The sequence below is a fragment of the Pleurodeles waltl genome, chromosome 7 (assembly GCF_031143425.1).
Source record: "Pleurodeles waltl isolate 20211129_DDA chromosome 7, aPleWal1.hap1.20221129, whole genome shotgun sequence".
Classification (NCBI taxonomy): Eukaryota; Metazoa; Chordata; class Amphibia; order Caudata; family Salamandridae; genus Pleurodeles; species Pleurodeles waltl.
The window spans coordinates 1,430,069,207-1,430,081,975 of record NC_090446.1 but is presented as its reverse complement, the minus strand read 5'-3'; positions in this window follow the sequence as shown (position 1 = coordinate 1,430,081,975).

Below are 12,769 nucleotides of genomic sequence, written 5' to 3'. Positions count from 1 at the left end.
CAGAAATAATCCTGACATTCCAACAATGGTGATCGAAATTGTGTAAACTTTAAGGAGTATCGATTTATTGTGGTCTATGTATTGCTTTGCAGAACAAAAACGTTTTGCTATAATTTTTATACTATCAAACAGAATTACAAATGTATACATTATTTGATGATTTTATGACCTTTTCCAATATACAATTCTTATTAAAAAAACAAAAATTCCTCCCATTTCTATGGGGGGAGGGTGGGCTCTCTGTCTATTGGCTTAGTCTCTTTCTCTCTTCAGAGACTTTTGTCCATGGGACAATATATACCCCTTTTTAGTAGATAAATAAAGGGGCAAGAAAAAACAAAAAGGAAAAAGAGAAATAAATGCTATGCTTCACTCTTTAAATGCAACAATAACATAATTGAAAGAGATAATTTGTTTAAGTGTGTTCCTCCTTTTAATAACCATGGGGAAGAAATATATACAAAAAAAGACACTCAGGATTAACACGCCTCTTAAACATATTGGGGGTCATTCTGACCCTGGCGGTAAAATCCGCCAGGGCCAACGACCGCGGGAGCACCGCCAACAGGCTGGCGGTGCTCCCTTGGGCATTCTGACCGCGCCGGTTTTCCGCTGCCCTGGGGAATCCTCCATGCCATGGGGATTCCGACCCCCATACCGCCATCCTGTTCCTGGCAGTTTTGGCCGCCAGGCACAGGATGGCGGTATGGGGTGTCGTGGGGCCCCTGGGGGCCCCTGCAGTGCCCATGCCAATGGCATGGGCACTGCAGGGGCCCCCGTAACAGGGCCCCACCAAGATTTTCAGTGTCTGCCATGCAGACACTGAAAATCGCGACGGGTGCAACTGCACCTGTCGCACCCCTTCCACTCCACCGGCTCCATTCGGAGCCGGCATCCTCATGGAAGGGTGTTTCCCGCTGGGCTGGCGGGCGGCCTTCTGGCTGTCGCCCGCCAGCCCAGCGGGAAACCCAGAATACCTGCGGCGGTCTTTTGACCGCGCAGCGGTATTCTGGCGGTTCCAGCCAGGACGGCGGCTTCCGCCGCCGGCCGGGGTCAGAATGACCCCCTACATGCTTATCTTGTTTGAGTAATGCTCCCTTGAGGATCCACCTTAGTTCCCTGCCTTATTCCCCTGCCAATTGACTACACATTCAGGCAACTGGAGCATGGCAGGAAGACGTGCAAAGTCAGGGGTCTCGCTGCAGATGGCTGGGTCCTGGTAGGTGGCTTGCATATCCTGCTGGGATTCGTCCTCTCCACCTCCTCTCGCGCAGCACCAGTCTCTCCAGGCTCTCGCTCTCAGCTCCACGTGGCAGTTATTTAGCTCTCTGCCACGGAGGATTTTCCTCTCAGCAAATACTCCCTCTGCCATTATTCGTCTCTCCTTGCTTGTTCCCAGTTTTTGGTTTCCACGTCTCTTTCAGCATCTATGTCTCCATCTTCATTATGCTCCTCGTCCTTCCTTACTTTCACTTCCTCCTTCTGTACTTTTATTTGTCTGTCTTCTATGTCTACTTCCTCTCCCTCATGTATCTGCAAAAATAAAAGTCTGTTTTCTTTTTCTATTGTAGGGGCAAATGTCGGAGAAGACCAGCAACAGATTTCAGGTAAGTCTTCTGTGTTTTCCCCCCTCACTTGGCTCTGCCTGGCACACTTGTTATACAGCCAACGGGATATCTGTCACTTTTGTGCAAGAGTTACCTGTCCACGGAACTCTAAGTCAGGCCCTAATTCTTTAACTTCATTAGCAACAGGGAAAATATGTAAATGATAAAGTAGTTCCAATGTTTACCTGTAGATATACAGAACTTCGCTGAATGAAAGTCCATAAGCTTTATAAGTGTTCTAATGTCACAGTGCAATGAATAGTTACTTAATGTTTTGAGTGGACGAATTTTGCCTCCACAACTTTCCTGATGAGGATTTACAATACATGTATGAATATCATTAGGATAACGACGTTTAGGCTTTCATGTTTTCAGTTGCAACTTGTTGTGATTTCTGGTGTCTTTTTCAGTGTTTTGCAATGAATTAAAAATTATAAAAATCACTGGTTATCAGTGTTTATATGTTTTTGGTCCGTGCAAAATCATGGAGGTGGTTCCTTTTTAGTACGTATAAAGAGCTATGGACCTCATGTATGAAGAATGCTTTAGGCACTACACACTACTTTTTACCAAATACATTCCCATTTTGCCAACCACCTTATGTATTAGTTAGTTTAGCCACAAAATACAAAATATTAGTGGGTTGCAATTTGACCCACTTCGTAATTACTAATAAGGTATGTTAAGAATTGCAAAAACTACAATTGGGTACAGTCACAGGCTGCGCTGTTGGGCTCAGTAGACCACAATGTCTATGACTGCTTTTAAATAAAGCAATCTTTTTTCTTTTATGTAACCTGTTTTCCTGAAAGACAAGCACGATGCTTCTTAAAAATATGAAAACTTTAACAAATGTTTCATGGAGTAGACAGTGGTCACATGGACATTATCTTAAAAAATTGTTTTCCTAGCATTCAGGATGGATTATCACTTGCTTGCAGTAGGTGGTGAAATAATGATGTTTACCCACCAGACTTCAGTTGCAAAGCATTAATCCATACCATTAGGAATCGGTATTTGTAAGGGACGAATTTAACACACACCTTTCAAATACTGATTCAAAATGGTTTCCTAACCCCATTTAACAATTCTGAAATCATTTCCCCTTTACATTTCAAAAGAGTTTTAGCATTCACAAACCCACTGACTTACAGAATCAGCGGATTTGTGAACACTAAAACAATTTGCACATTAGACCCTGTGCTTTTATTTCCTTCCTACCTCGTTAAATCCTTTAGCCAAATATTCCTACGTTCCTTCCTGCTCCCTCTTTGTTCCATTTCATTGAATTTTCTCTTTCCACTAACATTTCATTATTTATCTGAACTCTCTGCAATTCTGTTGGGGCTTGACTATGGTATTTCTTATTTATTTGAAAGCCACCCCAAGGACGTCTAAACATTTATCTTTTACCAAGCATGAGGGATTGTGTTCCTGCCAGGCATTTGTGATAGCTGTACAAAGCACTTCACTTTTGTATTCTGTGTATTGTGCACTGTTCTAGTGAAATTGCCACCTTGGGGTAAAGCAAGCACAGCTCAATATGTTTCCATTTAATGTGAGCACGGCGTTTTGTTCAAGTGGTGCTGGCAAGTGGCAAGCCTTGTTTTGGCACAATAGTTTCCAAGCTTCGTTTTGACATGAAGGCAGTCGGAAGGAAATCTGAATTTGGTAATTCTGGGGTTTTATCTACATCAGATTGCAGAATCAGAACCGGTCCATGCACTTGTTTTTGCTGAAACTGCTCCATCTGCAGGCCATTCTACATAATACAGAGCAGTGGTTGCCTCATGTTTCCAAGCTGACGTGTCTACAGCTTGTACACTCACTCATAAATGTTCTGAATTAACCTATGCATTAAAGGTATCACCGAGTCACAAAAAACAATTCTGGGCTGTCTTTGCATAGCGCATAAGCACTGAACATGTTCATGTTATGACCACTTATCCTTCTAGATGAAGGGATGTATGTCCTATCGGATTGTTTTATCAGACCATCACAATATACATCTAAGAAAAGGAGTGTTGAGTGTAGTGCTTGGTTTAAGGGCATTGATTCAACTGTCATCCATATGCACATTTATCTTGGTTGCCACAATCCTGATACCTGTTCATTCAGAAAGCAAAGCTCTGTTCCACTCTCAGTAAAGGAGAACTGAATTATAGAGGTGCTGCTTGACTGAAACATTGCTCAGAGTTCAACTGCAAAATCTACTGCCCACTACGCTGTAACATGAGCTAAAACCACATGATATGAGCCATGCTCCCAAAACAGGAGTGGAAGTTGGTCCTATGGTTCCAGGGACCTTGTAGATAGCCACAAAGGCAGAATAATTGTCTTAGCATGACCTGAGTGGGTCATGGAGGGAGCATCCATCACAGAAAAGTGCTGAAAGGTAAAAGGCTGCATTTATACTGTGCGAAATTAGAGGGTGCCAAAGCAGCAAAGGTGCAGGAAAATCATGATTCTGATGAAAAAACAAATATTCCCTTCTTTGGTGGTTTAGTAGTTATTGTAATTTTTAAATGAAAACTAGTCAAAATAATTATATTTTATTATGTGTGAGTTGACAAAGAATCGGGAATAGTTTATTCAGGAATTCACATTTCTTTTCCCTTCGAAAGATGATAAGAGACCTGAGTATACTCCACAATTAGTTACAATATTATGTCATCCATCCAGGGGGAGTAAATGGTGATAGTTATTGCTATAAATATAACATTTAAATTGTTAATCCACCAGTCTGACGTAGAGAAAAAACCCACAGTCATCTGGTTTAATTTACTTTATATGTATTTTTATATTATTTGTTGATTGTTAATTGTACTATCAGTAACAAAGGGCCATATTTATGACTTTTGATGCAATGCAGCGTTGCTTCAGAAAAATCTGAGCTCTGTTGCGGCAATTCCTTGCCCTATGGATGGGACGTATTATGGGACAGCACACCATGGGCAAGGACCAAAGATGCTTCACAAATTCTGACGCAACCATGTTGGGGATGCTGCAACACATGTAATCCCTAAGTCATGCAAAGCTGATTTGTGCGCCGTAAAGCACCTATCCATGCTGCTGTATTTCATCACATAGGAGTGCTGTCAGTCATGGGAACATTTGAAAAAATTATGCAATCAACACAGCAATACTCCAGAACTACTGAGAAGCATGGAAATAGCCTCAGGGAGCCAGGAGGGTACCAAACCTAATATAGAAAACATCTACCATGTCAGGGGAAGAGGATGTCCAACCGCAATGAGGAGGAGAACCAGATTTTAATAAGCGAGGTGAAAAATAAATTAACATCTCCTATTTGTCACCCCCCAATTGCCATTAGCAAGGAATGATGCCATTTGGCAATCCACAGTGGAAAAAATCAACTGTGTAGCACAAACAAAGAGGACAATCCTGGTGTTCAAGTGAGGTGGCACTACTAAAAGTGCAGGAGCAAAGAAGAACTGCCTAGGAACCTTAAGGCAGCCATGAGGACCACAGGAGGACCTGACTTCCGTAAGGACTTGGATACATTTCAACTTCCAACAGAGTTGGTAGTTGGAGTGAAAGGGCAGGACAGTGCTGAAGCGGAGAACCAGGAAAAAGTACAGAGTGAGACAAAATAAAAGACCATGTATTAACAAACTGTCATGCAGGGCAACACAACAGCACACTTTACTGCAGTGCACTGTGCACTCATCCTTCAAATGCCTGTCCTTTCCATGGGCAGTACCAACTTTATCAGCCCAGTCCAGCCCTGACAGATTTCCCAGGTCCATGTGTGATGTGCTGCCCCAGTCAAGGTATTACCTCTCAGTACTGGGACTTGTAGTGCCATTTATTCCTTCACAAAACAGGACAGCAAGTTTCCGAATACAAAGTAAAAAACATGGACTGGAGCAGCACATCATGAATGGACCTGGAAAACTTGGCATATATGCCAGTGCCGAAAGTGTATTGTGATGTAAAATTAGTCAATGTGTCTCTGTAGATGGTCAATATGTCACTGAGAGGGTCTCCAGGTGCTGAGGAGGTGCATGCACTGCAAGTAGTATCATTCAAAGTGCCACATGTACAGTTTCTAGTACAAATCCATATTTGACACAGCTGGCTTGATGTGCAAGGGGAAATTGTCCAAGGTGTGTTGCCATATATAAGAACAACCTACTTCTTGGCATGATCATGTGAATATTGGGGGTGTGGGTGAGTGCAAGTGATGCAGAGTGGAGGTTCATGATTGGCTGGTGGAATCGTAGATGGTGTGTGTCCTGGGTGGGTCCCTGGCACTGTAGAACCTTGTAGGTCTGACTGAGCATCTTGAACTGCCAGTGTGCCTGAATGGTTGTAATTTTCAGAGGTGACACGTGATGAGTATGCTGAGCAATAGTCTGGCAGTGGTGTGTTCAGTAGTTTGCCTCTTGTGTAGCAGGTGTGCAATGATGCTGGATTAGAGTCAACATTTGATGATGGCGATGGGATATGGTCGTACAGTTGTCAGGAGGGAGCCATATGAAGAAATGTCTGACCATGCATAGAAAGTGGGAGCAGGTGAAGGTGACTGTGGCGATTTGAAGTTTCATGGAAAGGTAGGTGTCCAGGATGATGAACAGGTGTCTGTGGTGGTTGGAGGGTGAGGATTTTGGGCCTAGTCATCTGGGCAACCACGGTGAGTAAATGTTGTAGAATGTTATTACTTCTATCTTGTGGGATATGAGCAAATAATCTCAACTACAGGTAGCCATTTTGATCAATGGCATAATGTAACTACTGTTGGTGGTGTTGGTGCCTCCTGAGCGTTAGTGTATGATCTAGGTGTCATTAGTGTAAGAGATGAAGTACAGTCCCTGGGTCTGAATTATGATTGCCAGAGGAGTTGTGTACATGTCCAAGAGAGTGGGCCAGAGGGAGGAGATTTGCTGGACCCTGGAGATGAGCCCATTGGGTTCTGAGGGAATGGAATGAGCATGATATGTTCCATACCACCAATTATGAAGGAGGTTATCCATTTCAAAGATGCTCCTTAGGTTTTAGTGTTGTAGAGTTCGTAGTTGACTGTTTGTGCTAGAAAACTACAGGATTCTCCAGTCAAATTTAGATTATCATTTGTGCACACCCTTCCCCTTACATGCAATGCAGCAAGGTGTCTTGCTGTGTAGTGTTGTGTGGATGTTTGTGAAAGATGAAACCTAGGGTCCAATAATAAACAAATTACATGCAGTAAAGTACAGCAAAGAAGCTTGGTGTGTACTGATGTGTGAAAGGCAGACTGCAAGATCTTGTGAGGGATAATAGTAATTGACATATCTTGACCAGTGATGGGAAGCGAAAATATGGCTAGAGCAAATGCAGGCACCCTTGCTACATGATGCAATGATCTCTGCAGTGGTTCTAAGAAGCCAAATTTGCAACAGTGCAAGCAGACAGAAGAAACATGTAAAGTGTGGCCCATTCTTGCACTCACTCTTTCAGGGAGGGAATATCAGTAAGCTACCAAGCTGCGTTGCATTGTCTGAAATGTCCACAAATATGCCCAATAATGTATACTGAGGTTGTGTGAGCAACGTACATGTATTGCCATGTGAAAAGCAACGGAAGTAGAACATGGCCATATACACCTGTAGAAACATTTCTTCCACATATCCCTGTGTACTTGAAAGTGAAGAAAAATACTGTCCGAATGTCACAGAAATAACGTATGTCATAATGATCCATGGAATCCTCTTAACATATTTCTATATCTTTCCAGAGGTACAAACAATATTTGCTGGAGATCAGCCTCTCCGTGATGCCCAACCTGTAGAAGACAACATCCTGCCCCCTGTGGATGAAGACACCTTTCAACAGCTCCTGGACACTTTTGACAATTCTCCTCTGAAACTGGAAAGGGAAGACAATGTTGTTGGGTCTCCAGATGAACCAAAACACACTGGTCATGGACCATCAACCAATTGCATCACAGCTGAGGACCCTGAGGACCCCATGTAGCTTTTCAACTGCGAGTGGTCGGAGTCCAACTGTGGATGGCTGATGCGGTCCTGTTGGAGATAGACACCATAGCAGGCACTCTTGAAGGAGTCCGTCGGTGTCTTAGCCCTAATAAGGAGTTGTAAAAGGCTGTCACAGGCACCTACTTTTGGGTTCATAGGATTGGTGAGTCCCTAGATGACATCGCTGGTGTCATGCTGCAGAAGGAATAACAACACCTGACACCAGTGAAGTTGTCAGGAAGTTGTGGTCTATTAAAACATCCATCGAGTCCCTGGAGGCCAAGATAAACTCCTTCATAGCAACAACAAGTACCCTGACTAGCAACATTGTTGCTTTGTTAGCTAACCAGCAATCTCTTGCCAGGGACTACCATGCTGCCTAACTGGGGTTCTCAAATGTTGTTGGGAACATGGGAGTCACATCTTCTGCTTCTACTGTGTGTGTGCCTGAGGCTATTAACATCTCTCAGCTGCCTCCTATTCAAAACCCACAAATTCCATGGGTGCAGACATGCATCAGAGGAGGAAGAGATGGACGTTTCCAGTTTCCCCAGAAGAATGTTACGATAAACATTTGTTTATGCCCCCTGGCCAGTTTTCCTATCTGTCCTGTGTGGGACATCATGCCGCCCTCTTTTTAAGCCAGGATAGTACTCTTTGTTTGTGCTGTACTTTATTTTTCAACTTGTGTCTCTAAATCCTATGTAATATCTGAAAATGACATTGTTTTTCTCCTCATTAATCTCACTATACACATGTAAATGTGTTCTAATGTGTAGACACTAATGTATTTTTACACACAATACCTACTTGATTTGACATATGTGTTTGTAAAACTTTCTAAGAATAAACATACTCACTTTGTAATGTGAGAATAGGAGCTTCAGAAAGAAAAGAAATAGGAATTTTTGAAAGCATATTGATATTTGTATGGCTGATTCTCAAACGCCTACAGATGTATTGTAACTATAACCCCAATGTTACTTTTGTTAAGCTGAAGAAGAGAGAGCTCAACTTAATTGCACATCCTGCCTTTGTATGTGCAGTCCAATTACACCCATTGCAATGTTTTGATGAGCAATATGTGCCTCATCAATGACTTGTCAGGGTGTATCAAAAATATGCATTTTCTTGATAGACACAGTGATAAATTTCTGACAAAAAACACACAAAATCACCACTTCTAAATGGGATGTGTGAGGAATGTGAGGTCAAAACACTGTAACAAATGTTGGTATCAATGTTCCCATGTAAAGTTTACAACATCATTTCCAAAAGTTAAAACATCACTGCTCACAAAAAGTGTAATCAGCAATACCGAACTCTGGATGGTTGTACCAATACTGCCAAGACAGCCATGCCCATAGTCCTCATGGATTAGCATTGTACTTGTGCCACAGAAGGATGCACAAGGGCAACCAAATATAGTAAATGACAGTGACCAAGACATGCAGGTGCACCTCGCCTCCCCCTGTGTATACTCATAAGTGTTGAGTAATTCAAAATACAACCAAAATCAGACTTATGTTACCCTTCCACAGAGGCCTCACACGTGTTAAGTGTAAGTGGATTTACAGATCAAATCATTTACACATACCAGTTTAGCATAGGTTAAAGACCAATGAGCCTGTATTAATGATACACCTCCCCTGCAGAGGGGTAAATGGGAGACATCTGCTAAAAATGTTGCTGGCTTTTTCTAAGTGAGCTGCATGACGTGGCACACTAAGGGGCATATTTATACTCTGTTTGCGCCGGAATTGCGTCGTTTTTTTTTACGCAATTCCGACGCAAAACTAACTCCATATTTATACTTTGGCGTTAGATGCGTCTAGCGCCAAAGTCCATGGAGTTTGCGTCATTTTTTAGCGTGGACACCTACTTTGCGTTAATGAGATGCAAGGTAGGCGTTCCTGTCTAAAAAATTTACTCCGAGGCATGTGCGCCGTATTTACACTCCTGGGCAAAATTCACGCCCGGAAGTGGGCGGGTCAAACAAAATGACGTACGGCCGCTTTTGCGCTGTTTTTTAGCGCCTGGAAAAGGCAGGCGTTAAGGGACCTGTGGGCTCGGAAGGAGCCCAGAGGTGCCCTCCCATGCCCCCAGGGACACCCCCTGTCACCCTTGCCCACCCCAGGAGGACACCCAAGGCTGGAGGGACCCATCCCAGGGACATTAAGGTAAGTTCAGGTAAGTATTTTTTTATATTTTTTTTGTGGCATAGGGGGGCCTGATTTGTGCCCCTCTACATGCCACTATGCCCAATGACCATGCCCAGGGGACAGAAGTCCCCTGGGCATGGCCATTGGGCAAGGGGGCATGACTCCTGTCTTTGCTAAGACAGGAGTCATTTCTATGGGGGTTGGGAGTCGAAAAAAATGGCGCAAATCGGGTTGAGGCGAAAAATTTGCCTCAGCCTGACTTGCCCCATTTTTTGACGCCCAAGCTCCATATCCCCCTACGCCGGTGCTGCCTGGTGTACGTCGTTTTTTTCCACGCACACCAGGCAGCGCCGGCGGCTAACGCCGGCTAACGTCACTGATTAAATACGGCGCCCGCATGGCGCTTCAGAATGGCATTAGCCGGCGCAATTTTTTTTACGCAAAACTGCGTTAGCGCAGTTTTGCGTCAAAAAGTATAAATATGGCCCTAAGTAAGAATAAATTCAAATAATGATGGAAGTTGTCCAGGCAGGTGTCACTTCCTTAATAATTACAATCCACACAACAATGCAGACCGCCTTGCACAATGATGCAAGGGTGTTGGTGTTAGTACAGCAGTTTACGTCACATTGCAGGCAAGGAGCAGCATTTTGTAATAAAAAGTAAAATCAAACACTTACCTACCCACTCTCTTTCAAACAGGGTGCTACAGTAGGAGATTGCCTGTGTTGTGCTGTGTGCAATATCACTTTCTGACCACTGACAAAGCAACATATGCCAACAATGAACTGAGAACAATTTGTCCATCATGTACTCTACTCACCTAACACAATAGATCAAACTCTTGACAAATAAATAGCATCTAGGTAGAAAACAATCTTAAATGTTTTAATGTTGAAAAAGTACTGCCCACAAAAACTAACTTACTCTACCTATCCTACACTAACTATACTTAACACTAGCCTGTACAAACGTATCTAACTCAAACTATCTTATCCACTATTTACACATGACAAGATAAACATCAACTCCCACCCCCATTAATACCCATAGCCCAGTACAATACAAGCATCAATTACATCCTATACATATACTAACTATATACAAGCCTAAAGAAATATATATGTTTTGGTGTTTTTACTTTTATATTTGTTTTCTTGTCCTACACACAAAACATTAACCCCCCCCACCCACTTAAAAGCCTAGGATACTAAGAACACACTAAAAATACTAGGGCCATATTTATGGCCAAGTGATGTCGGGCAGCCTGCATCACAGGGAAAGGGCAGGAATGTGCCATATTTATCCCAATACAGTGCAATCCAGTCCTTTCCCCAGCGCTTGGGCACAATGGGATGCCTAGCACCGATGCAGGCACCATGGTGCAAGGGTCTCTCCGGATTTTGTGCAGGAAGGGTTAATCCTAACCCTCAAGATTCTAGTAGTTATAGACTCATCTCTCACCTCCCTTTCCCAGCTAAAATAATGGAACAGGCAATTAATCTTGAACTGGCCAATGATCTACCTGACTCCACACAATTTGGATTTGGAGGCGGACACAGTTCAGAGTCTGTAATGGTTGTTGCCTCAGAATATCTAAGAGACACACTTGACAGGGAAGGTAAGGCTGCTCTCATTCTGTTAGATCCCCAAATGGCATTCGGCATGATCAATCATGACCTGTTGATTAACCGTCTTTTTAATATAGGTATAGGGGAACAGCCCTTGCTCTCCTAAAATCATTTTAGTCTTGGAGGCAACAATTTATCGCTATGAATGAATTTGTTTCTGATGCTTTCTACCTGCCCGGTTGGTTGCCTCAGGGTTATTCCTGAGTCCCACAATCTTTAATCTTTATGTCACCCCTGTTGCTAGGCTCATCAGATCTTTCGGATTTTCAGCAATCTCGTATGCTGATGTCACACAAATGGTGGTCTCTGTATCTAGCAGTCCGAGCCAGACAGCTGCTAGATACAAGAGCTGTATGAGGCAAATGACAACTGGATGAAAACTAAGGCCCATATTTATACTTTTTGAGTGCCACATTTGCGTCATCTTTTGTCATCTTTTGACGCAAAAGCAGTGCAAGCTTACAAAATGCAATTGCTTTAAGTTCAACTCAGGGAAATCTGACGTTCTTATTCTTGGCAACAACATCTCCTTCTGGACTCCCAGTTGGTGGTCACATGAACTTGGTATGCTGTGAACTCCAGTGAGGAAAGGTATGAACCTGGAGATCCTATTTGATAAGAAGCTCTATTTTAAAGATCTGTTCAACCAAGTGATTTCTTCAACCTTTGTAACCCTGAGGATTATTAAGAACATATGTCCTTTTATTACCCCAAACCTTCATAAATCTATAGTAACATTGCTTGTCTTATCCAAATTGGATTACTGCAATGCCCTGTTTTTGAACTTGCAGCAAATACTCCTCCATAAGCCGCAAATTCTGCAGAATGCCTGCTATTGGGGATCCCCTGACAACAATCAGCCTCTCAGGCTTTAGTCAAGCTCCCCTGGCTGCCTATAAAAAAGCACATTGCCTTTAAATTCTTGCATAACTCAGGTCCTATATATCTTAAACAAAGGTTTAACTGGTACACCCCTCTCAGAATGCTTCGATCCTCTACAGCCAAGTATATTGTTGTTTTCAAGTTTAGATGAGATTCTTGGGGCGGCAGAAGTTTCACAGTTGGAATGGCCAAATTATGGATCTCTCTTCCCCCTGATTTGAATGAAAGTTCAAATCTCTTCTTTTTCAGGAAATTGTTAAAAACATGGCTCTTTCGTCAAATAGCCTGATTCGCTCTCATACCTTCAAACAGAAGCCCCCCGCAATCGAGTGCTTTATAAATGTATATTATTACTTTACATTACAGAGAAAACAGGGACAGACCAAATACCGACTACTCCACAATTAGCCAAAATCACCGCTAAACACTCTCTCCACTCCAACAACCAGCTCCAACAAACAGACACTAACAGAAAGTAAAAGTAAATTTGAATAGCATTGAATTCACTT